General features: G+C 37.2%; 1 long non-coding RNA gene across 1 annotated transcript; it reads right to left on the bottom strand.

Annotated features, from left to right (window-relative positions):
- Positions 1–13632: 13632 nt before the first annotated feature.
- Positions 13633–22784, bottom strand: LOC115411058 (uncharacterized). Its single transcript, XR_003934169.1, has 3 exons — positions 22598–22784; positions 19439–19680; positions 13633–13804 (listed from the first exon to the last, which is right to left on the bottom strand). It is a non-coding gene; the product is annotated as an uncharacterized LOC115411058 (long non-coding RNA).
- Positions 22785–24453: the final 1669 nt, after the last annotated feature.

Below are 24453 nucleotides of genomic sequence, written 5' to 3'. Positions count from 1 at the left end.
GTTATATACCTGGGGGTGCGGTCCATAACTAACGTAACAAACGCTGTCGTGAAACGAAAGTGAAACTTTACATACTTTCAACGTTCTATTTATTCCTCTATTATACAGCGTGCATGATAGACAGACAGACAGACAGACAGAGCTTGTGTCAGTGTTTTAGAACTACCGTAGTTCCTCGGGGCCAAACAACGTCTGTCTTATTAACGTCTCTTTCCTCGTTGTTGTCTTTCACCTGAACCTGAACTGATCCAAACTGGACTGGACTGATGGTGGAGGGTCTTCAGTCTCTTCCTTCCAGGTTCACATCATATTTGTTGTTTTTTTTTAACCTTATATCAGCTGCTATTTCATATTTTAGGTCAATGTGTGCTCCTTCAATATGTCCGTGTGAAACTTGCGCGGATTTAAAGTTCCGCATCGAACGACGTCTTTCATTCCTTTTTCTTTTTCTCATCATACTGTGCCGTTTCAGTACAGCTGTGTACCGAACCGAACAGGTGCGTACCGAAACGGTTTGGTTCGGTTCGTGCACCGTTACAGGCCTAGTAAACATGTCGTACTCTCATTACTTATTTCCGTAATTGTAACTCCCACCTTGTAAATGCGATTCCTGAAACAAGCCAAGGACACGGTGCAAATTGTGACACAAAAACACTCAAAAAAAACCCCAAAAAAAACATATGTACAACAAACAGACTTTGTGCTGAGTCAGGTCCCAGTTGGGTGTTTGCTAATGATACCGACTTGTAGTAGATGGATAGCCAGGGCGGCCTCTTACTTCGGAGTCGAAGGCCAGCCTGGTCATAATAAAAGCACAACAGTGTCGCCATAGCACTGTTTGGCATGCTGCTCGGCCTCTGTGCGTTAGTCACATAGAGTCACCCGGGGAATACTTTCTACTTCTACTGATCACCGGCCTGCACCTCCTGGCCCTGAGAAATCAACAGCCAGGATTTATAGATTTACCTTAGATTGGCTGTCCCGCATTTGTACCCCCATAAATACTTTTACAGCTTTGCTAATGCCACTGTTGGGAATAAACAAGGTTACGGCGGACAAGATGAGGCTGAGATTTAGTTGGCAACTCGGACAGCGCGGGGCAGAGAGAGCAATGAGAAAGGAGGTATAATGTCAGAAAAGGGAGGTAGCAACTCACATTGGGGATGAACACTTTATAGCGATGCAGGGTGTACTTTTACATAGCGATGCAGTCTTACCGGGCGATGCAATAACTGACTAAAATCTTGTGCTGTAACTGTACCTACTGCATAACTTGTGAGGAAACTTGACACTTCCTCTCAAAAATCCATATTAAAAGCTAAAGCACAAGTGGATTATTTTTCAGTGCAGCACTGTATATACCAAATAAACTCAAAGTATTAAAACCAGAGCATAAAAAAGCTACATATGTGATTATGATGAATAAATAAAGTTCCTGGCTTAAGTAAAACTGATGACCTTGGTGCTAATTCTTCTCCAAGACATTACAGATTAATTATTCAAGCACATTACTTTACTTCAGTTTTAAATGCTACTCATTCGGACAACTTCATGAAAGTTGCAAGGTCTTCAAGCATCAATTATGGATAGTCAAGCCATCAGTCTCTTCATAATGAATAAGCATACCTTCGAATTGACACATTTGCTCTCGTAAAAGACTTGTAAGACTGACGACCGCGCTTGCACTCCGGAGTTGACTAAGCAGTCCGTCTTTTCCTGCCATTTACTCTGTCGGAGTCAGCAGAAGGTGACACTTAACATTGGGGATACATGTATTGTTGATGCTGGTTCTGGTTCAAAATGAGGCCAAGTAGAAGTAGACGATTACTCAGAAAGAGCTGATGTATGCCACGGACTAATTGGTTTGGACAGACCGCTTGTTCTGTCCGCATAGGTTTAATTTCACCTCGTCCAGACGTAAACCTGATAAAATGTCCCAAACAACCACTGGTAACTGTCCTGAGAGTGTGAGAAGGTAACACTTAACACTGGGGATACATGTATTGTTGATGCCCGTTCTGGTTTAGAAAGGTGCCAACTAGAGGTAGACCGCATACTCAGAAAGGGCTGATGTACGCCACGGAGTAATTGGTTTTGACAGACCGCTTGTTCTGTCCACTATCCAGACATAAACCTGATAAACTGCCCTAAACAACCACCGGCGACTGTGTCAGTAGGCCACCAAAGCACCAAAGGTTACATATTTGTGCCAGTCACCGAAAATGATCTCAATCAGAGAGCCTCATTTTGGTCAAAAAGCCTCAAATAGTGACAAATCTATCGCGTGTAGTGAATACAATTACACCTCAGTGACCTCAAAATGAATAAGCATACTTTAGAACTAACACATTTGGTCTCGTAAAAGACTTGTAAGACTGACGACCGTGCTTGCACTCTGGAGTTGACTAAGCATTTACCCCTGCCATTTACTCTGTTGGAGTCTGTAGAAGGTGACACTTACCATTGGGGATAAATGTTTTGTTGATGCTGGTTCTGGTTCAAAATAAGGTAAAGTAGAGGTAGACGATAATTCAGAAAGAGCTGATGTATGCTGTGGGCTAGTTTTGAGAGACCACTTGTTCTGTCCACATAGGTTTAATTTCACCTCATCCAGACGTAAACCTGATAAAGTGCCCTAAACAACCACTGGCGACTGTCTCGGTAGGCCACCGAAGCACCAACAGTTCCATATTTGCGTCAGTCACCTAAAATGATCTCAATCAAAAAGCCTCATTTTGGTCAAAAAACCTCAAATAGTGACAAATCTATTGCATGTAGGGAATACAATTACACCTCAGTGACCTCATAATGAATAAACATACATTAGAACTAACACGTTTGCTCTCGTAAAAGACTTGTAAGACTGACGACCGTGCTTGCACTCTGGAGTTAACTAAGCAGTCCAGCTCTTCCTGCTTTTTACCCCACGGACTAAATAGCTTTGAGAGACCACTTGTTCTGTCCACATAGGTTTAATTTCACCTCATCCAGACGTAAACCTGATAAACTGCCCTAAACAACCCCCGGCGACTGTCTCGGTAGGCCACCGAAGCACCAACGGTTCCATATTTGTGCCAGTCACCTAAAATGATTTCAGTCAGAGAGCCTCATTTTGGTCAAAAAGCCTCAAATGGTGGCAAATCCAAAACATGTAGTGAATACAGTTACATCTCAGTGACCTCAAAATAAATAAGCATACCTTAGAATTCCAATCCAACTTCATTTATAAAGCACTTTAAAATAACCACAGTGGACCAAAGGGCTGTACAGAAGAATAAAAGCACAATACAAAGTAATAAAAGCATTAAAAACATTCAAATCAAATCAAATAAAACAATAGAACTGACACATTTGGTCTCGTAAAAGTAAGACTGACGACCACACTTGCAGTCTGGAGTTGACTGAGCATTTACTCCTGCCATTTACTCAGTCGGAGTCTGCCGAAAGTGACACTTAACACTGGGGATGCATGTTTTGTTGATGCTGGTTCTGGTTCAAAATAAGGCAAAGAACAGGTAGACGATTATTCAGAAAGACCCGATGTATGCTGTGGACTAATTGGTTTTGAGAGACCACTTGTTCTGTCCACATAGGTTTAATTTCACCTCATCCAGACGTAAACCTGATAAAGTGCCCTAAACAACCACTGGCGACTGTCTCGGTAGGCCACCGAAGCACCAACAGTTCCATATTTGCGTCAGTCACCTAAAATGATCTCAATCAAAAAGCCTCATTTTGGTCAAAAAACCTCAAATAGTGACAAATCTATTGCATGTAGGGAATACAATTACACCTCAGTGACCTCATAATGAAGAAGCATACATTAGAACTGACACGTTTGCTCTCGTAAAAGACTTGTAAGACTGACGACCGTGCTTGCACTCTGGAGTTGACTAAGCAGTCCAGCTCTTCCTGCTTTTTACCCCACGGACTAAATAGCTTTGAGAGACCACTTGTTCTGTCCACATAGGTTTAATTTCACCTCATCCAGACGTAAACCTGATAAACTGCCCTAAACAACCCCCGGCGACTGTCTCGGTAGGCCACCGAAGCACCAACGGTTCCATATTTGTGCCAGTCACCTAAAATGATCTCAATCAAAAAGCCTCATTTTGGTCAAAAAACCTCAAATAGTGACAAATCTATCAAATGTAGTGAATACAATTACACCTCAGTGACCTCATAATGAATAAACATATGTTAGAATTGACACATTTGCTCTCGTAAAAGACTTGTAAGACTGACGACCACACTTGCACTCTAGAGTTGACTAGACATTTACTCCTGCCATTAACTCTGTTGGAGTCTGCTGAAGGTAACACTTAACATTGGGGATACATGTTTTGTTGATGCCAGTTCTGGTTCAAAATAAGGCAAAGCAGAGGTAGACAATTACTCAGAAAGAGCTGATGTATGCCGTGGAGTAATTGGTTTTGACAGACCGCTAGTTCTGTCCACTATCCAGACATACACCTGATAAACAACCACAAGCGACTGTCTCGGTAGGCCACCGAAGCACCGCTGGTTCCATATTTGCGCCAGTCACCTAAAATGATTTCAGTCAGAGAGCCTCATTTTGGTCAAAAAGCCTCAAATGGTGGCAAATCCAAAACATGTAGTGAATACAGTTACATCTCAGTGACCTCAAAATAAATAAGCATACCTTAGAATTCCAATCCAACTTCATTTATAAAGCACTTTAAAATAACCACAGTGGACCAAAGGGCTGTACAGAAGAATAAAAGCACAATACAAAGTAATAAAAGCATTAAAAACATTCAAATCAAATCAAATAAAACAATAGAACTGACACATTTGGTCTCGTAAAAGTAAGACTGACGACCACACTTGCAGTCTGGAGTTGACTGAGCATTTACTCCTGCCATTTACTCAGTCGGAGTCTGCCGAAAGTGACACTTAACACTGGGGATACATGTTTTGTTGATGCTGGTTCTGGTTCAAAATAAGGCAAAGTACAGGTAGACGATTATTCAGAAAGACCCAATGTATGCTGTGGACTAATTGGTTTTGAGAGACCACTTGTTCTGTCCACATAGGTTTAATTTCACCTCATCCAGACGTAAACCTGATAAAGTGCCCTAAACAACCACTGGCGACTGTCTCGGTAGGCCACCGAAGCACCAACAGTTCCATATTTGCGTCAGTCACCTAAAATGATCTCAATCAAAAAGCCTCATTTTGGTCAAAAAACCTCAAATAGTGACAAATCTATTGCATGTAGGGAATACAATTACACCTCAGTGACCTCAAAATGAAGAAGCATACATTAGAACTGACACGTTTGCTCTCGTAAAAGACTTGTAAGACTGACGACCGTGCTTGCACTCTGGAGTTAACTAAGCAGTCCAGCTCTTCCTGCTTTTTACCCCACGGACTAAATAGCTTTGAGAGACCACTTGTTCTGTCCACATAGGTTTAATTTCACCTCATCCAGACGTAAACCTGATAAACTGCCCTAAACAACCCCCGGCGACTGTCTCGGTAGGCCACCGAAGCACCAACGGTTCCATATTTGTGCCAGTCATCTAAAATGATCTCAATCAAAAAGCCTCATTTTGGTCAAAAAACCTCAAATAGTGACAAATCTATCAAATGTAGTGAATACAATTACACCTCAGTGACCTCATAATGAATAAACATATGTTAGAATTGACACATTTGCTCTCGTAAAAGACTTGTAAGACTGACGACCACACTTGCACTCTAGAGTTGACTAGACATTTACTCCTGCCATTAACTCTGTTGGAGTCTGCCGAAAGTGACACTTAACACTGGGGATGCATGTTTTGTTGATGCTGGTTCTGGTTCAAAATAAGGCAAAGTACAGGTAGACGATTATTCAGAAAGACCCAATGTATGCTGTGGAGTAATTGGTTTTGAGAGACCACTTGTTCTGTCCACATAGGTTTAATTTCACCTCATCTAGATACAAACCTCATAAACTGCCCTAAACAACCACCGGCAACTGTCTCGGGCGGCCACCGAAGTACCGCCGCTTCCATATTTGCGTCAGTCACCTAAAATGATCTCAATCAAAAAGCCTCATTTTGGTCAAAAAGCCTCAAATAGTGAAAAATCTATAGCGTGTAGTGAATACAATTACACCTCAGTGACCTCAAAATGAATAAGCATACCTTAGAACTAACACATTTGGTCTCGTAAAAGACTTGTAAGACTGACCACCACACTTGCACTCTGGAGTTGACTAAGCATTTACTCCTGCCATTTACTCTGTTGGAGTCAGCAGAAAGTAACACTTAAATTTGGGAATACATGTATTGTTGATGCCGGTTCTGGTTCAAAAAAAGGCAAAGTACAGGTAGACGATTATTCAGAAAGAGCTGATGTATGCTGTGGAGTAATTGGTTTTGAGAGACCGCTAGTTCTGTCCACTATCCAGACATAAACCTCATAAACTAAATTAACATAAACAACATAAACAACATAAACTAAATTTTTGGGAGTGATTATTGACCATAAACTCTGTTGGAAACCACAAATAGAATATATCAAATGCAAAATGTCCAAGGCTGTTGCGATTCTTTATAAAAACCCGAGACTTGTTAAGCAAAAAATGTTTGCATATGTTGTACTGTTCACTTGTAATGCCATATATGTCCTACTGTGTGGAAATATGGGGCATTGTGTAGAAAACTAATTTAGACCCAATAATTAAACTTAAAAAAAAAAAGCTATTAGAGTCATAAACAAAGCTGGTTATCTCCAATCAAGTAATCCACTTTTAGTAGAATCTGGTTTACTAAAATTTCTTGACATTGTATATTTAAAAACAATGGAATTTATGTTTCGCGTTAAAAGTAAAAACCTTCCTTTTTGTATTCAGAAAATTTTTAAGTTAAGAGAAGGACATTATAATTTAAGAGGGATGTTTGTGTTTGAAAAATGTAAAGTAAGAACAAACGTTAAACATCACAGTGTTTCAGTTATTGGTGTCAAGCTATGGAAGGAACTGAAGGATGAAGTGAAATTGTGTAGCTCACTGTTGAGTTTCAAAAAGAATTTAATTTGTCAAATTATGAAGGGCTATGAAAGTAATATGATTACAAAATAACTTATTACACTGAATGTAGTATAATTTAAGTTTAAGTATTTATCTTCTGCAACTTAAGGTGTGGACTTGGACTAAGGATGTGAATAGGAGAAGCAGAAATAAGCCTCCGACTTCAGATTCTTCCTTTTTCAGTTACAAAATGTGTTAATTTTATGTTTGTTTTTTTAATATGTAGGTGTTTTGTTTTGTTGTTTTTTTTTAATATGTATGTGTTTTGTATTTTGTATTCAACTGAAAATAAACATTCATTCATCATTCATTCTTCATCAACTGCCCTAAACAACCACCGGCGACTGTCTTGGCAGGCCACCGAAGCACCTCCACTTCCATATTTGCGTTCTCCTGCGTCAGTCACCTAAAATGATCTCAATCAGAGAGCCTCATTTTGGTCCAATAGCCTCAAAACGGTGACACATCCATAGCGTGGAGTGAATACAATTACACCTCTGCATGACCTCTACCGCTGTCAGCGTTATCAGTCTGTAGGAAACCACCCCCGTCAGGATCGTTTAGGAATGAACATCCACAGCTCTTGCTATTTATTGATGTCCGTGTGTGGCTGGAAGGGTCATCGGAGGTTCGAAGCGTTTCAAGGAAAGCCCCTTCGGTCACCTGTGAGCCTGCAGCGAACATAAACCGACATGTTCGAGAGCGTCTTTTTTATTTCCACCTTACTGTTCCTACGCCGAACAAAGGCCAAGTCATTACACGTAAGAACTCCGTAATCAAGTCCGAGTCGCCTGGAGTCTAAAAGGTCAGAGGAACAATTTGACGTTGGACTTTTGCGGCGTGCAGCGGTGTTTTACGTGCATGTACTCGCCGCATGTTCCTAGTCTTCATTTATTTCTTGTATACGCCAGCTGGGGTACATAACGAGAGCGAAAATGGCTACGGGGGGAAGAGGCAGATGGCAAATTGGGGATTATTACATCCCGAAGTGAGAAAAAGGAAGATGCAAAGAAAAGCTGGCATACACCGACGTACAGAAGCTACAAAGCTTAAAACTACACACAAACTATCCTGTAAACTGCTCTTTATCTGCTAAAGAAAGAAAAATGGTTGATTTCTGTTTATTACAAGCTAAGCGGTGTATCGCTTTGTGTTGGAAAAATATTGGTCGCCCCTCTTTTGACTTCTGGTTCAATAATTTAACCTCAAGTTTGGCTCTTGAGAAACTGGCATATACGGTTAAAAAGAGAACTTCGGAATTCTGTAACATTTGGAAGATGTTTTTGGATTTAACCCTTTCATGCACTGTCCACTCCAGTGGACAGTTGTTCTCCAGATGTTCTCTTGTATATTCATGGGTTTTGTTGTTTTAGTTCCATATCAGCCAACACAGTGGACGCTTATGCACCATCCCATACATTGTAATTCGGATCATTACTGTAACTTTACTGTTCTAGATAAACCTGATCTGCACTAACATGTTTGAGTGTAAGTCAATTGTTATTTGTTAGACAAGAAGGGTTTTTTTGCATATTATCTCCATGAAGTGAGTAATTACTAGCATTAGAATATGTTAAAATGTGAGAAGACATCAGATTAGCAGCATTAAAAATGTTTTTATTTCATTGTTTTCATATCACTTTCTGATATTGGGTTTTAAACACATGTTTCTTTACTTCAAAAATTTAATGCATGGATATTTTTGTAACTCCATAGAAAAAAAAACCTCGATCGCATTGTTTTTTTCATGGCTAAACACTGAAGAAAAAAATCTTGACTAAGGTTCTCATAATTCGAGCATGAAAGGGTTAATTAAGAGTGGTGATAATGAAGGGGTAGTGAGTAAGTGACAAATTGGGACATTTTGTTTGATGTGGGAATGTACATGTATAGTATCATTTCCACTCTATACCTAAGTTTTATTTATTATGTTATTTAATCAGTTGTTTCTATATAATGCTGTCAGATTAATGTTTGTCACATCTTTTTGAGATTTATTTTCATTTTATGTATTTATTTTGCTTTATTTATATATATTTATTTTCATTTATTCATGTATTTATTTATATATTTATTTTTTCCCTGCCATGTTCAAGATGTTCATGATGTTTAAAGTTTTGTATGAATGAAAAATAATAAACAAATGTTTATAAAAAAAAAAAAAAATACACACAAACCCTCAAGTTAGGAATGAGTAATGTGAGGTTTTACACTGATCTCGAAAAACTTTCATCAATTTCTTGCTGTTTTTGTACTTTTTGTTCAATTTTTTTTTTTTTTTTCTTTTTTACCGGAAATGTGACTAAAAGCAATCAGAACTTTTAACCTGTAAAGTCAAAAAGTCAGATATGAACATTTATATTTAACAAACACTTTTCTCCTGTAAATATTGTTTATCTGTAAAAAAAAAAAAAAAAAAAAAAAACTACATTCCAGCTAAAGGTGGTCATTTTATTTTGTGCACTATTCATTGTTTGCTACAAATCAAAGCCTAGCGCAGCCACTTACTATGATTTCCATGTAAATGAAGCTGCGGCTCGTATAAGACCTGGTCACCCCTGACTCTCCGGTTTTTCCCGCAGTGAATTAAATCAGTCGGGGCTGTATTTACCCGTCATTTACACAGATGAGGTGTATTATTTCAGAACCGAGTAGTTTGTTTTCATGAGAAGGTCAGCGCAGATTATGGAGCGAACGCTGTTTCGGTTTCCCATCTATTCTGTTCATTTGTTCATTTTCTGTACCCGTTTAACCCTCTCGAAGGTCGATCCCCGCTGATATCAAATATGACGCCGGTTTATCACAGGAACGACGAATAGACACGAATAAATATTCATCTCCGGTTGACGATGAGAATGAAGAAGGCAGGTATGCTGGGATGTTGACTGACAGCGCACACTTTCACTGATATTTCAGACTGATCTCAAGAAATCGCGTCGTATGCTACGCCAGTTCTTATGCTATACGTAGGCATTTTCATCCTTTTGCGTGTTATTCAATGCCATTTAAACACGTGTTAAGCCAAGATCTCCAGTTTACATATCCGTAACCGCTAACCCTAACCGCTAATTGCATGATATTTGGCGCAGCGTGAACATTTATAATGCGTATAGATAACGCGCCAATTAAAAGTGGCGTGTATGGCATGTATATTTCCGCATTTCATGATATCACGTTGGATATTTGATTGAGACGAGTAGTTATATTCCATGTTCCCAGTCCTTTTTTTAATTAAAACGTTCATTTTTAATTTTTCCCATTTTTTTTAAAGTTTAGATTAGGGGTGTCAAACTCATTTTAGTTCAGTTCCACATCCAGCCTAATATGATAGAAAGTGGGCCGGACCAGTAAAATAATATAAACAATAGGATAAGAACTTTTGGGTGAAAAAAGTAAATTCCGTAAAATAAAAAATACACTTGAATATGCTTAAATATCCTACAATACACACAAAAATACACTTAAATATGCTCAAAAATCCTACAATTCACACAAAAATACATTTAAATATGCTTAAATATCCTACAATACATGCAAAACTACACTTAATTATGCTCAGAAATCCTAAAATACACAGAAAAATACACTTAAATATGCTTAAATATCCTACAATACACGCAAAAATACACTTAAATATGTTTAACTATCCTACAATACACGCAAAAATACACTTAAATATGTTTAACTATCCTACAATACACACAAAAATACACGTAATTATGCTCAAAAATCCTACAATACATGCAAAAATACACTTAATTATGCTCAGAAATCCTACAATACACACAAAAATACACTTAAATATGCTTAAATATGCTACAATACACGCAAAAATACACTTATTTATGGTCAAAAATCCTCCAATACACGCAAAATTACACCTAAAAAATGCTTAAATATCCAACAATACACGCAAAAATACACTTAAATATGCTCAGAAATCCTACAATACACACAAAAATACACTTAAATATGCTTAAATATGCTACAATACACGCAAAAATACACTTAATTATGGTCAAAAATCCTCCAATACACGCAAAATTACACTTAAATATGCTGAAATATCCTACAATACACGCAAAAATGCACTTAGTTATGCTCAGAAATCCTAAAATACACGGAAAAATACACTTAAATATGCTCAGAAATCCTACAATACACGCAAAAATACACTTAAATATGTTTAACTATCCTACAATACGCGCAAAAATACACTTAAATATGTTTAACTATCCTACAATACACACAAAAATACACTTAATTGTGCTCAAAAATCCTACAATACACGCAAAAATACACTTAATTATGGTCAAAAATCCTCCAATACACGCAAAATTACACTTAAATATGCTGAAATATCCTACAATACACGCAAAAATGCACTTAGTTATGCTCAGAAATCCTAAAATACACGCAAAAATGCACTTAGTTATGCTCAGAAATCCTAAAATACACGGAAAAATACACTTAAATATGCTCAGAAATCCTACAATACATGCAAAAATACACTTAAATATGTTTAACTATCCTACAATACACACAAAAATACACTTAATTATGCTCAAAAATCCTACAATACACGCAAAAATACACTTAATTATGGTCAAAAATCCTCCAATACACGCAAAATTACACTTAAATATGCTTAAATATCCCACAATACACGCAAAAATGCACTTAAATATGCTTAAATATCCCACAATACACGCAAAAATGCACTTAGTTATGCTCATCTACACTGGATAGGGTTGAAGATGGACCTGTGGAGTTGAAAGAATGAAGAATTCAGACCCAAGCATAGAATTCACAATTTATTCAGACCACAGGGAAACTTTTTAAAATGCCAAATTCCATTTAAAAAAAGCTAAATATCACTTCTTTAATTTGTCACTCCATCTCATATTTATGCACCGCAGTAAACATCGATTCTACATCTGTTTTGGCAGAACACGCCACAACAAATCTGCAGGCCTCACAGCTCACTACCTACATCTGCTTCGGCACTGACTCACCGGCTGGCTTACTATGTGCATTAAAATTCAGTTTCAATAGAAGGGGAGCTGGAGCTTGTATTGTAGCAGACCCGACAAAACCTTGACAATACTGCTCAAAAGCCCACAAGCACATTCAGACACGGGTGTCGTCATGGAAGGCGTCTCGAGACTCCATCTGGCCTGAGGCATGTCGATGTTACCTTGAGAATGACGGGTATTTTCATTGACAGTTGAAACTTGGCTATGAGTAAACATTACACCCAGTTTGTACAAGTTAGATGCAGCGAGGAGGAGATGGAAATGGAAGCTGATTGGTACAGAGTGGCCAGTACTTGGCAACGGAATTCAGTTTGACAGTTTCTAGTGATTTTATGTTAAAGGTGCAGTATGTAGGAATTATGTTCTAAGTAATTATAATTAATAATCAAATTATGTAAGACCAGGTACTGGTGAACAGACTGGGTACTGGTGTAGGACTGGTGAAGAGACCGGGTACTGGTGTAGGTACTGGTGTAGGACTGGTGAAGAGACTGGGTACTGGTGTAGGACTAGTGAACAGACCGGGTACTGGTGTAGGACTAGTGAACAGACCGGGTACTGGTGTAGGACTAGTGAACAGACCGGGTACTGGTGTAGGACTAGTGAACAGACCGGGTACTGGTGTAGGACTGGTCTGTTGCCATGGTAGCTCCTTGTAGTTCAGTGCTTTCAGTGGAAGTGACCTCTTCATGTAGTGGTGTGTAATCTGAAGGAGGGGGGGGGGGGGGGGGGTCTGTAGTCCGGCATCCATGGTTCGGTCGGGGGTGGGGGGGTACGGTAACACATTTGTCCACAATGCCGCGACTACTGCAACCGGACAGAGCTGGGGCCACTGGCATGTTTCAGCTGGACGGAGCTGACCGGTGCTGTTTGGACTCCACCTCTCTACCGTTGGACGCCCTGCTGAGCGTTACCACACCACCGGCTCCTCCAACCACCGTCCCAGATCTGGTCAACCGCATGTTACAACCGCTGCACAGGACCGTCCCATTTGGCTGTTACACCTCCATGACAGGTTTTGGCCCGATGTGGCCCCATCTCTCTCCGGTTGCAGTGGTCGTGGCATTGTGGACAAATGTGTCTTCACTCCATTTTGGTGTGTTTTCATCGGGAATGGTTGTGCACAAATGAGCAGAGGTCCAATGCATCTGTGAGTTTCACTCATGAGCAGACATGGGTGAGGAGTACAGATATACAGTTCTTATTGCTAACACTGGGTGACAAAAAAATGTTTTTTGCAAGTTGTCTAGGGTTTTTCAGCTGAATTCGGACCATTTTGCACCGCTAAATCCAAAAATGACATCTGTTTTTCTCAATCAGGTCAGGTTTTTTTGCTAATTTGATTTTGAAAAATTTGATCTTCTCACAAAATTGATTACATTTTTGTGACTTTATCAGTTGATTTTTTTTATATAGTTTTCACCCAAAATAGGTTTTAAGAGAAAAAAAAATCATTTTCTGACAGGATGTATTTATTAAACTTCAGACAACTCTTCTTGCCTTTGGTCCACTGACGCAGATACTCGGTGCATGACTTGCATACCACGTGTGGCGCCCAAACTTTATCTTGGTCACCAAGTTTAATACCAAAATAAGATTGGTAAGCACACTTTATGAAACTTGGGACTCGATTCCTGTTAGGTCCAATGGTGTATTCACCGCAGATGTAGCAGAATACGTCAGGCTTATTTTTGCAAGATCTTCTAGTCGAAGCCATTTCATTCACCTGTAATATTAAAAAAAAACCATTAATCATAAATTGGCAAAAGTAAAATCTTCAGAACTCGTTTATTGCAAGAAATATGAAAGAATTTTGTATCATATGATGTGAAAATGCCCATAAATGTAAGCAAAAATGTTAAAAAGCCCATATGTAGCATAGTTCAGAAAGTTGACCTGATTGAGCAAAATTAATGTGATTTTTGGATTCAGCACACCAAATGATCCTAAATCAGCTCAAAAAACTTAAACAATACATTTGTTGTTGACCAGTGTAATCAAAATCAATCAACTGGAACCAGGAAAACAATCATTTCATTTGGACTCAGAATAGTACTGAACTCACTGTAGTTTGTACTTTTGCAGTAACTGTCATGTTTCTGAAAAAATCGAGAAAATGAAAATGGTGCGTTTCTTTATTCCTTGAGTGTAGTAAGTCTGGTGATGATTTTTTTGAATGAAATTTATGGTGTGGTGGCAAAGACTAGTGGAAACACTAGTAGTAGACGCTCATGCTGGATCTGGCAACCCCTAGTCTGGGGGGGAGGAGGAGAGGATACCATGCTCTGTAGTATTTTGAATGTGAGTGCAGTACCAGTTTTGGCCACAATCCTACATACAGCACCTTTAAAAAGTGGACGATATACAAGCATAAATGTCTTTCTGCTAAATGTTTAACCCTCTGGTATCCCGTCCAGGAAGACCCTGACTAAGCACCAAGTGTGCCTTTTTGGCACACTTGTGGAATAATGTCAAAAAAATTTTCATACAGTTTGTTTTTAATTCTTTTACACTTTTTTTTCTATTTCATCAACTTGAGCTGTAAATAAAAATACCAAATACTCAATAATTGTCACATTTTTTTACCCTTTAAATGCCGTGTTTGTAATGTAAACAAATCATTTTTTTGGATGCAAAAAACAAAAAAAAATGATTTTTTTTTCAATACACGACATAAAAAGTGGATCACATATTATTTGATTTTTTCATCCTGGCATATGTCAATGATTAACTCCAACATTGGTTAATTTGCATGATTATTTTTGGTGCTAGGTCAAATGTTCAAAAATACTAGCATCTGTCACCAAGTGTGCATAAAATGCACACCTATAAATCAAACTATTAAATATTATATATTGATTTATTTTTCTGCTCTAATTTGATTTTATTTTAGTAAATCCAGGTCAGTCCTAATCATACATATCAAATGGAAGAAATAGTGCGTTTTAGGCACACTTGGGAGACAGATGCTAGTCTGGTAATTTTCTTTTGTTTACAATGTGCACATTTTAGTTGGTGGCCAGAATTTTAAAGATCATGCAAAAATGAACAACTTTTGAATTCTGACCTTATTTAAATTGTGAAAAATAATATGAAGTTTTTAAAATGAAGTGCAAAGTGTTAAGGGTTAGTATTTTGTTGGTTGTGTAGTGTGCTGTGTCATTTGTGATTCTGTCGTATTTTTGTAGTTTTTTTTCTGTTCTCTTCCTTGTGTGGGTGTGTCCTGCATTTCCCTCCGACAGATAATGGTTAATTGAGGATGAGCTGCAGGTGTGCTGTTGCTCTGCTGGCTGCAGCTGATTGGTGCTTCAGAGATGAGCTGGGAAATTTAAAGCCAGATCTTCCTTCCTCCCAGGAGACTCCTCTCATTCCACCCCCCCACCCCCCCTCTGTGCACACCAGCCTGTTGTAATCTTTGTTAGAACTTTGTGAAATCAGCTATAGAAGGAGGGAATCTTTTCTTTAAATTTTTTGTTAGGTGAGATGGATGTATTTTGGTTTCCTTCGTTTGTGTTTGTAGATTATTATGATTCTTTACCTGATTTAATTTTTCTTTTGTTGTAAATAAATATTTCATATTGCAGTGGCGTGGTTGCTGGTCATTTGTGTAAATTGCTCCTGTTTGTTAAGGGACATGGAGGGAGGGGAGTCTCACACCACGTTGCATATCGGCAACCCCTAGACCAAGGGTGTCAAACTCATTTTAGTTCAGGGGCCACATTGACCCCAGTTTGATCTCCAGTGGGCCGGACCAGTAAAATTCTAACTATGAAAAAAGTGAAATTATATTATGATCAGGTTTACATTGACAAAGTTTCCTTAAAAATCTGAATAACATGAACAACTTGAATTGTCTTAAGGAAAACAAGTGCAATTTTAACAATATTACGCTTCGGTTTATCAGTTTATCAGTTACACATGTGCATTAGAATCGCACAAAAGATTAATAACATTAACATAACATAACATTTTTAGAGGTAAAAAAAAATCTGAAAGACAACGGATCGATCTCTTGAGCTATGCCCATAGTGGGTAATCCAGACTTTCCACCCTCGATTGGGGATTATGGGTTTAAGGGATGGGCAGCTAAAGGTTTAAAAATTCTCAATCAACTATTTGAAGAAACGCACCTAAAGTCCTTTTCACAACTTCAAGAACAATTTGATCTCCCCACAAAAGATTTTTGTAGATACTTACAAATCAGACACTATATTATAAATCATAAAGAGAATGAGAGAATTAAGAGAACACCAAATGCTATAGAACAATATTTTATTGCAATTTCAGAAAAAGGATTTCTAGCGGGCAAACATATCTCTCATCTCTATAAAAGACTCTCACCAGACACCTTTCAAAATACATATGATATCAAAAAAAATGGGAATTGGAATCAAATATTGTTATAGAAGACGAACTGTGGGATAAATTATGTAATATTATTCATAAAGGCATCAATAGTCAGCAGTGGAGGGAATTTGATTGGAAACTCAAGACCAGATTTTTTCATACTCCTTCGGTTATATCTTATTTTGTCAAGGATCCATCTACAGCTTTATGCTGGAGAAATTGTGGTAGAACAGGTGACCATACACACCTATTTTGGGACTGTCCAAGCTTGTTTATATACTGGAAAAATATCAAAGAAGAAATTGAAAGAACTGTAAAAAGAGAAGTCCCTTCAAATGTTTTGTTCTATTTACTTGGAGTCATACCGGTCAATGATTTTAATGCAGAGCAGAGATATTTTTGACATATTTTACTGTTGATTGCTACAAAAATAGTCACAGTAAATTGGAAGAGTGTCAAATCACCAACAGTAATAGAATGGAAACAAAGACTGAAACAAGTGTACACTATGGAAAGAATGACCGCATCATTACAGATGAAAATGGATCTTTTTAAGCGGAGATGGCACATGGTCGAAGACTATTTGTATAATTAAACTTTTTGGGTTGTTAACGAAAATTGCTCTTATAACCCCTGACATGAGATGTTTTGTATTTATATAGATGTGTGCATATGTATACAAATATATGAATGTTTTGATATTTGGCAATGTATCTACAGATGTAGTATAATATTTGTAACAATAATAATACTATGTGGTTTAAATTTTTTTTTTTTTTTTTTCATGTGTGTCTTATCCCAGATGTTTTGTTCCGTTTCGTGTTGTGCAAAAATCTAAATAAAAAGTTCAAAAAAAAAAATAACATGCAGAATATTAGTAAAATTGCATTTACTTTTCTTAAGACATTTCCGTTTGTTCATATTTGTTCAGGTTATTCACATTTTTTGTAAAAGTATAGTTTGGTAATGTTTCATGTAATTTTACTTTTTTACACCAAAAAAACGAAGACAAAATTTGGGGTTGTCATTATTTCTAGGTTATTATGATAATATTTTCCTGGTTCTGACCCACTTTAAATCTAACTGGACTGAATGTGTCTGTATGTGGAACCTGAATTAAAATGATTTTGACACCATTGATTGTTAATATCGTCCGTGCAATTTTTGCATTTCACAAATTCATCCTGCGGGCCGGATTGGACCGTTTGGCGGGCCAGATTTAGCCCCCAGGCCACATGTTTGACACCTATGGCCTAGACCGAGCGTAACAAAAGTGTGCCTAAAAGGCGCACCTGGATACCGAAGGGTTAATGGTGCAAATGAAATAATATTACAGGGTGAGTCAGAAAAAACGCTCTTTCCATTTAAAGAAATTGTACTGCTAAAACGGAAACACTGATTTTCCTTTTGACCATACAGTCATATTGATGTGGTTATTGAGCATGTCTGGTGATGTAGTCATAGATTTATTGCATTGCATAAGAGAGAGAAGGTCCATTGTTTATTGGGCACTGAAATACCTGCCAACACAATGTGCGTCACAGTGAACAAACTTGAAATTGACAACAATTACAGGAGTCGGGGCTTTGCTTTCACACTCAGGACATAGGCCTACATGACAGTGCCCAGGGAGTTTTCATCATGGCAAGACCACAGTTTACGGATGTGCAGAGAGCTTTCATAATAATAATAATAATAATAATGGATTGGATTTATATAGCGCCTTTCTAGACACCCAAAGCGCTTTACATTATTGACCCATTATTCATTGGCTCTCACATTCACACTCTGGTGGTGGTAAACTACATCTGTATCCACAGTTACCCTGGGGCAGACTGACAGAAGCGTGGCTGCCATTTTGCGCCTACGGCCCCTCCGACCACCACCGAACATTCATACACCAGTGTGGGTGGCACTGGAGGCAGGGAGGGTGAAGTGTCTTGCCCAAGGACACAACGGACTGACTAGGACAGGGCGGGATTCGAACCGCCAACCCTTCGGTTATTGGACGACCCGCTCTACCAACTGAGCCATGGCCGCCCCATGGTGACAAAATTCTCCCCGATCCCCGGACTTGACCCCCCTTGATTTTTTTCTTGTGGGGGTATCTTAAAAACCGTGTGTATCAGACTGTTCCACAAACTCTTCAGGAACTCCGAAATCGCATCACGGCTGAAATCCAAGCCCTACGACGAACACGAATGGCGAGAAGAGCTGTGTTAGAGATGCGACAACGAGCACAGATTGCATCAATCTGAACGGTAGCCAGGTTGAAGGTCGTGCCGGACGACTTCGTTGAGACAAAACATTTTGATGGCGAGTAAACATGCTGTAATGGTTGACAATTTCAATTTCATTCACGGTGGCATAAACTGTGTTGGCAGATATTTCGGTGCACAATAAACAATGGACATTCCCTCTGTTATGCTATGCCATAAATCAATGATTCAATCGCCAGACATGCTCAATAACCACATCAATATGACTGTATGATCAAAAGAAAAATAAGCATTTCCATTTCAGTGGTACAATTTCTTTAAATGAAAAGAGCGTTTTGTCTGACTCACCCTGTATAGGCCTGTTGAAGTGGGGGGTAAGGATCTAATGCTGCATTCCAGAGTGATGGGTGGTAGAATACAGACGCAGAAAAAATTATTAGACCTGCCTGGAATATAGCATACGTATTGAAATAAAAAGAAAAAATCCAAACCAAGCCTCATGTGCCTACAGGTGTCTCACTCCAAGCCTGCAACACTGGTGTATTTAAAAAAAAAAAAAAAAAAAAAAAAAGAAAGAAAAACTGTAAATGTTCCTAGTAATCCAAGGGTTTGATGCAGTGCACAGACTGCACACCTGGTTAAACCCCCCAAATAAGAAACACATTATCATGATATTACTTGTGGGTAGCTGCAGTATTAAGCCCAGGCAGAGCTTTCGCAGAAGGAAGGCAGAACATACATCTTTATCTGCGTCCACTTACAAAAGGTTATCTTTCATATTGCTCAAATGTTACCTGATAAATGTCCTGGTAACTCTCAATATTTCCACTGCAGGTGGCACATTTGTCATCGTTGAGATGCCGGCAGAGAGGGGCACAGATGGGAACCCCTCCCCGAGTCTGGCGTTGACGTATGAGCTCCGGGTCCGACCAGACGAGCACGTGTGATGGATAACCTCAGCCTCCTGGATCTCAAACAGAGAGAGGCTCAAATGGGACGGAATGAACCACGGCGACTTTTCCCAGGCAGACTTCCACTAAAGCAAAACCACGAAGAATTCAACTGATCTGCATTTTTCTTTTTTTTGTTTTTGTTTTGTTTTTATTGGAAAAGGAGCAAGATATGTCAGCATTACCATTAATGCATATGATATCTATTACAGTCTTTTTTTCTTATTTTTTTACATTTACATTATTTTATTTCTTATTTTATACATACAAAAGTGTCAAACAGAAAAAAAAAAAAAAAGAAAAAAAAAAAACATGAACTGAGTACTTACAGTTTTGGTATTTCTCACTTAAACAAAAAAGACAATCACAGCTTTCAATACCTCTGCACTGTAAAAAAAAAAAAAAAAAAAAAAAAAAAAAAAATCTGTAGTTTAACAAAATTTTCACTGTTTATTTTACAGATTTTTCCTGTATTTTAAGATACAGGAAAATATCGATGAAATGACAAAAACAGACTGTGATTTTACACGTCAAATGTAAAATAACATGAAAAAACTGTAACTGGGAATAACCATAAAATTTCCATTTTTTAAAAGAATTTTTTTTTTCTCCACAGAAAAATACAGTTAAAATACATTTGCAAATGTATCATAATTTCACAAATATTTCTTTTCTATTTATGAGATTAAACTGTTAATTTAAAGTTTAATACTGTAAAAATAATAAAATGAGACAAAAAAAAAAAAAAAAAAAAATTAAAACCAGATAAAATTACTGACAATTAACCGTAAAAGAAGTATTTGTTCTGTCAGTTGAACAAGACTTGTTTGTTAATTGACAAATATCTTGTGTAATTACAGGAGGTTTCACAACAAAAATGTTGAATAAATGTATTTTTGTGAATGTATAACATGTATAAGCACTGATAAACTGTCCAAATGCAGTTGTTGTTTGTTAATTGACAAATATCTTGTGTAAAAAAAAAAAAACTCATAAAAAAAAAAAAAAACGGTCATATTCCGGCAGCAGGGTGCCAAAAAAATACTGTTAAATAACGGAAAATAACCATCTCATAAAAATACGGTATTAAAATACAGTTTTTTGCCCTAACTTTACATGACATTTTGCATATTTTTGGACTTTTTAATGTTTAATAAAGAATATTTACACGTATTAAAACAATCAAATTACCTATAAATATATATATATATAAATAATTTTCAATGAGACTCAGTTGTACAATCCACTGATAAAAACTGTATTTGGACAGTTTATCAGTGCTTATACATGTTATACATTCACAAAAATACATTTATTCAACATTTTTGTTGTGAAACCTCCTGTAATTACACAAGATATTTGTCAATTAACAAACACGTCTGGTTAAACTTACAGAACAAATACTTCTTTTACGGTTAATTGTCAGTAATTTTATCTCATTTTATTACTTTTTTTTTTTTTTTTTTACAGTATTAAACTTTAAATTAACAGTTTAATCTCCTAAATAGAAAAGAAATATTTGTGAAATTACGATACATTTGCAAATGTATTTTAACTGTGAAAAAAGAAAAAAATTCTTTTAAAAAACTTAAATTTTTTGGTTATTCATTCAGTTTTTCATGTCATTTTACAGTTGACGTGTAAAATCACAGTCTGTTTTTGTCATTTCATTAATATTTTTCCTGTATCTTAAAAATACAGGAAAAATCTGTAAAATAAACAGTGAAAATTCTGTTAAATTACAGATTTTTTTTTTTTTTACAGTGCACAGTCTTGTAATAGATTTCTTGCTGTCGGCTAAAAGCACCTGTAATAACTTTGTATCCTCCCTCTGTTCTAGTACTTAGACATCACCAAGATATACAGGGTGGGGAAGCAAAATTTACAATATTTTGAGGCAGGGATTGAAAGACAGTGTATGACCAATTAGTTTATTGAAAGTCATGAGAATTTATTTGCCGCAAGAAAATTGACATAATAGAAAATGTTTTTATTCTATGTGTCCTCCTTCTTTCTCAATAACTGCCTTCACACGCTTCCTGAAACTTGCGCAAGTGTTCCTCAAATATTCGGGTGACAACTTCTCCCATTCTTCTTTAATAGTATCTTTAAGAAAGTCCACATTGCTGTGTGATGTTCTATTGGTAGCATGTTCTAAAACGCCCCAAACAGCAGAATCCAGAGGGTTTAGATCTGGGCTAGAAGGCGGACATAAACATGATTCCCAAAAATTGCTAAAGTTGGATTTGTTGCTGTTGTCAACAAGTGTTTTGGTGTTCTTGTGTAAGATTTTAACTTCAAATCATATTTTACTGCATTTCTAACGGTCTTGTTGTCTACCTCAAGTTCAATTGCCATTTTTCTCATGGATTTGTTTGGATCCTTTAGGATTTTGGATTTGAGAGCTTTAATAAAAGCTTCGGTACGTTTTTTGTTGCTTCCTCCACTTCCAGACTTTCTCCTAATAGTTTTGCTCATAGTCATTCTCTTCTTTCCATTATAAACAGTCTTTATGGACACTCCAACTATTTTTGAAATCTCCTTTGGTGTGACGAGTGCATTCAGCAAATCACACACTCTTTGACGTTTGCTTTCCTGATTACTCATATGGGCAAAAGTTTGTGAAAAGGTATGGATAATAGTGTTAGGTATGATTATGACATCAATATATGTTTGGTTTCAAAACAATTGACGTAGTGCCTGCTGAGAAAAAACAACTAAATGTTCATTGTAAATTTTGCTTCCCCACCCTGTAGATTTACTAAGTTATAGGGAACACGAACCTTGAAGACCAATATTACAGATCTGACTTTTCCATCCGACTCCGACTACCTGTTTATCCATGACAGTAAATCAGTGCGTTGATTAAAACTGCATTAAGAAAACGCAGAAGAAGCCCACATTTAGCTCTTCTATGGCCTTAAAAGGAGACACATAAGAGTGTAATTATGCTGATTTGCTCCTCTGGAGGATTCTAAAGTCAATCACGTCCAATTAACCCACCATTAGTGCATCTGCCGATTACAGCTGAGCCAAATCACATGTTAGCAGCGCCGTCACACTCAGGAGGTAATCTGATAAAACAGGCCTGGGATGTTTCTTCATTGTGGATAACACATCAGCCATTCACAAGTGGCACGTTGAAACACTCTGCAATAAAAAAAGAAAAAAACATGTAAAAGGTATCAGCAGCAGCATTGTGTTGTTGGTGGAACATATGGTGATGGTGGACTTTTATCAGAGTTCCTACAGGTTCCTACAAGTTCATTTAAGACTTTTTAAGACTACTTAGAACCAAGGTCGTAATAGTTTGGATTTTTCATTATAGTTTAGTTTTATTTAGGTTTGACTTTTTTTTTTCTCTAATTCAGTTAGTTTTAATTTGTTTTTAGAGCAGGTTTACCAGTTTTTATTCATTTTCGTTATTTTCTAAACACTTAGTTTTAGTTTTAATTTCTTTATAATAATAATAATAGTAATAATAATAATAATAATTTATTTGTAAAGCGCTTTCAATCAAAGTGGCTGTACAGATATAAAATCAATCACAATAAACATAAAAACTAAAAACATTAACAATAAAAACAAATCAAGACATGTAACACAGAGTAAACAAGTGGGTTTATATCTTTTATCTTCTCCGTCAAATTCAAATGCTGCTGCTTTCTCCCAACTTTAGTCTCCATGTTTCCAGGTAGAGTGGGGACCAGAAGACGACTAAACGACAAGTGACGAGAGGTAACAGAACATTAAATATCGTATGGTGCCGCTAGCTAAAATTGCTCGAGCGAAATGAATCGATTTCGTATCAATCCGACATTGACAAACACGAAAACTAAGGGAATTTTATCCATATTTTTATACGTTTTAGTTAGTTTTGTAAGCACACAATACAGTTTCAGTTAGTTATCGTTTTTTCTTATAATTATAGTTTTTATTTATTTCAGTGAACGAAAATGTTTTCATCATTTCGTTAGTTTCGTTAACGATAATAACCTTGCTTAGAATGGAATTTAATGTCCATTTCACAGCCTATTTCACGGCCATACTGGCAACAATTCATGACTCCTGGAATTTGGAAAATATTTAGATACCAAACTAGAAGAAAAACTCCAAGGCACTCTCTTTAAATATTAAGATGCCTTTATTACCATGGCATGGTCATATCTAGAACTAAAAAACAGTTTTTTAGGTCTAGATATGGCCTCAATATGGTAATTTTAATGTTTAAAGAGAATGCCTTGGAGTTTGTTTTCTAGTTTGGTCTCTACTTTAAGAATCCCTTTTCCAAAGAGCACCTCGAACCAAGGTTCTACTAGTTTTGGATTTTTCATTATAGTTTAGTTTATTTAGTTTAGACTTTTTTTTTTCTAATTCGGTTAGTTTTAATTCGTTTTTAGAGCAGGTTTGCTAGTTTTTATTCATTTTCGTATTTTCTAAATGCTTAGTTTTAGTTTAGTTTTAGTTTCTTATATCTTTTCTCTTCTTCTCTGTCGTCGTATTCAAATAAATCCCAGACAGGACTCTGCTGTTTTCTCCCAACGTTAGTCTCCATGTTTCCAGGTAGAGTTGGACCAGAAGACGACTAAACGACAAGTGACGAGAAGTGACGGACCGTTAAATATCATCCGGTGCCAAACTCACTATCATGGAGGGATTTTTGTTGGAAACGTCTGGCCCGTTTCTTTATTACACCTGCACGAAAATCACATTTTTCTGGAGTTCATTTTCCTGCTGGAGGGAGTGCGGTTCACTGGAGGCAGATCGAGCCCATGTGTTCTGCTCCTGTCCTGGTATTGTTGGCTTTTGGGGACAGATGATAAAGTTGATGTGTTCAGTTTTTGGTGTTCATTTTGATA

Source organism: Sphaeramia orbicularis, chromosome 20 (assembly GCF_902148855.1).
Source record: "Sphaeramia orbicularis chromosome 20, fSphaOr1.1, whole genome shotgun sequence".
In the NCBI taxonomy this organism is placed as follows: Eukaryota; Metazoa; Chordata; class Actinopteri; order Kurtiformes; family Apogonidae; genus Sphaeramia; species Sphaeramia orbicularis.
Note: the sequence above shows the minus strand (reverse complement) of the source record. Positions and strands in the feature narration are given on the sequence as shown.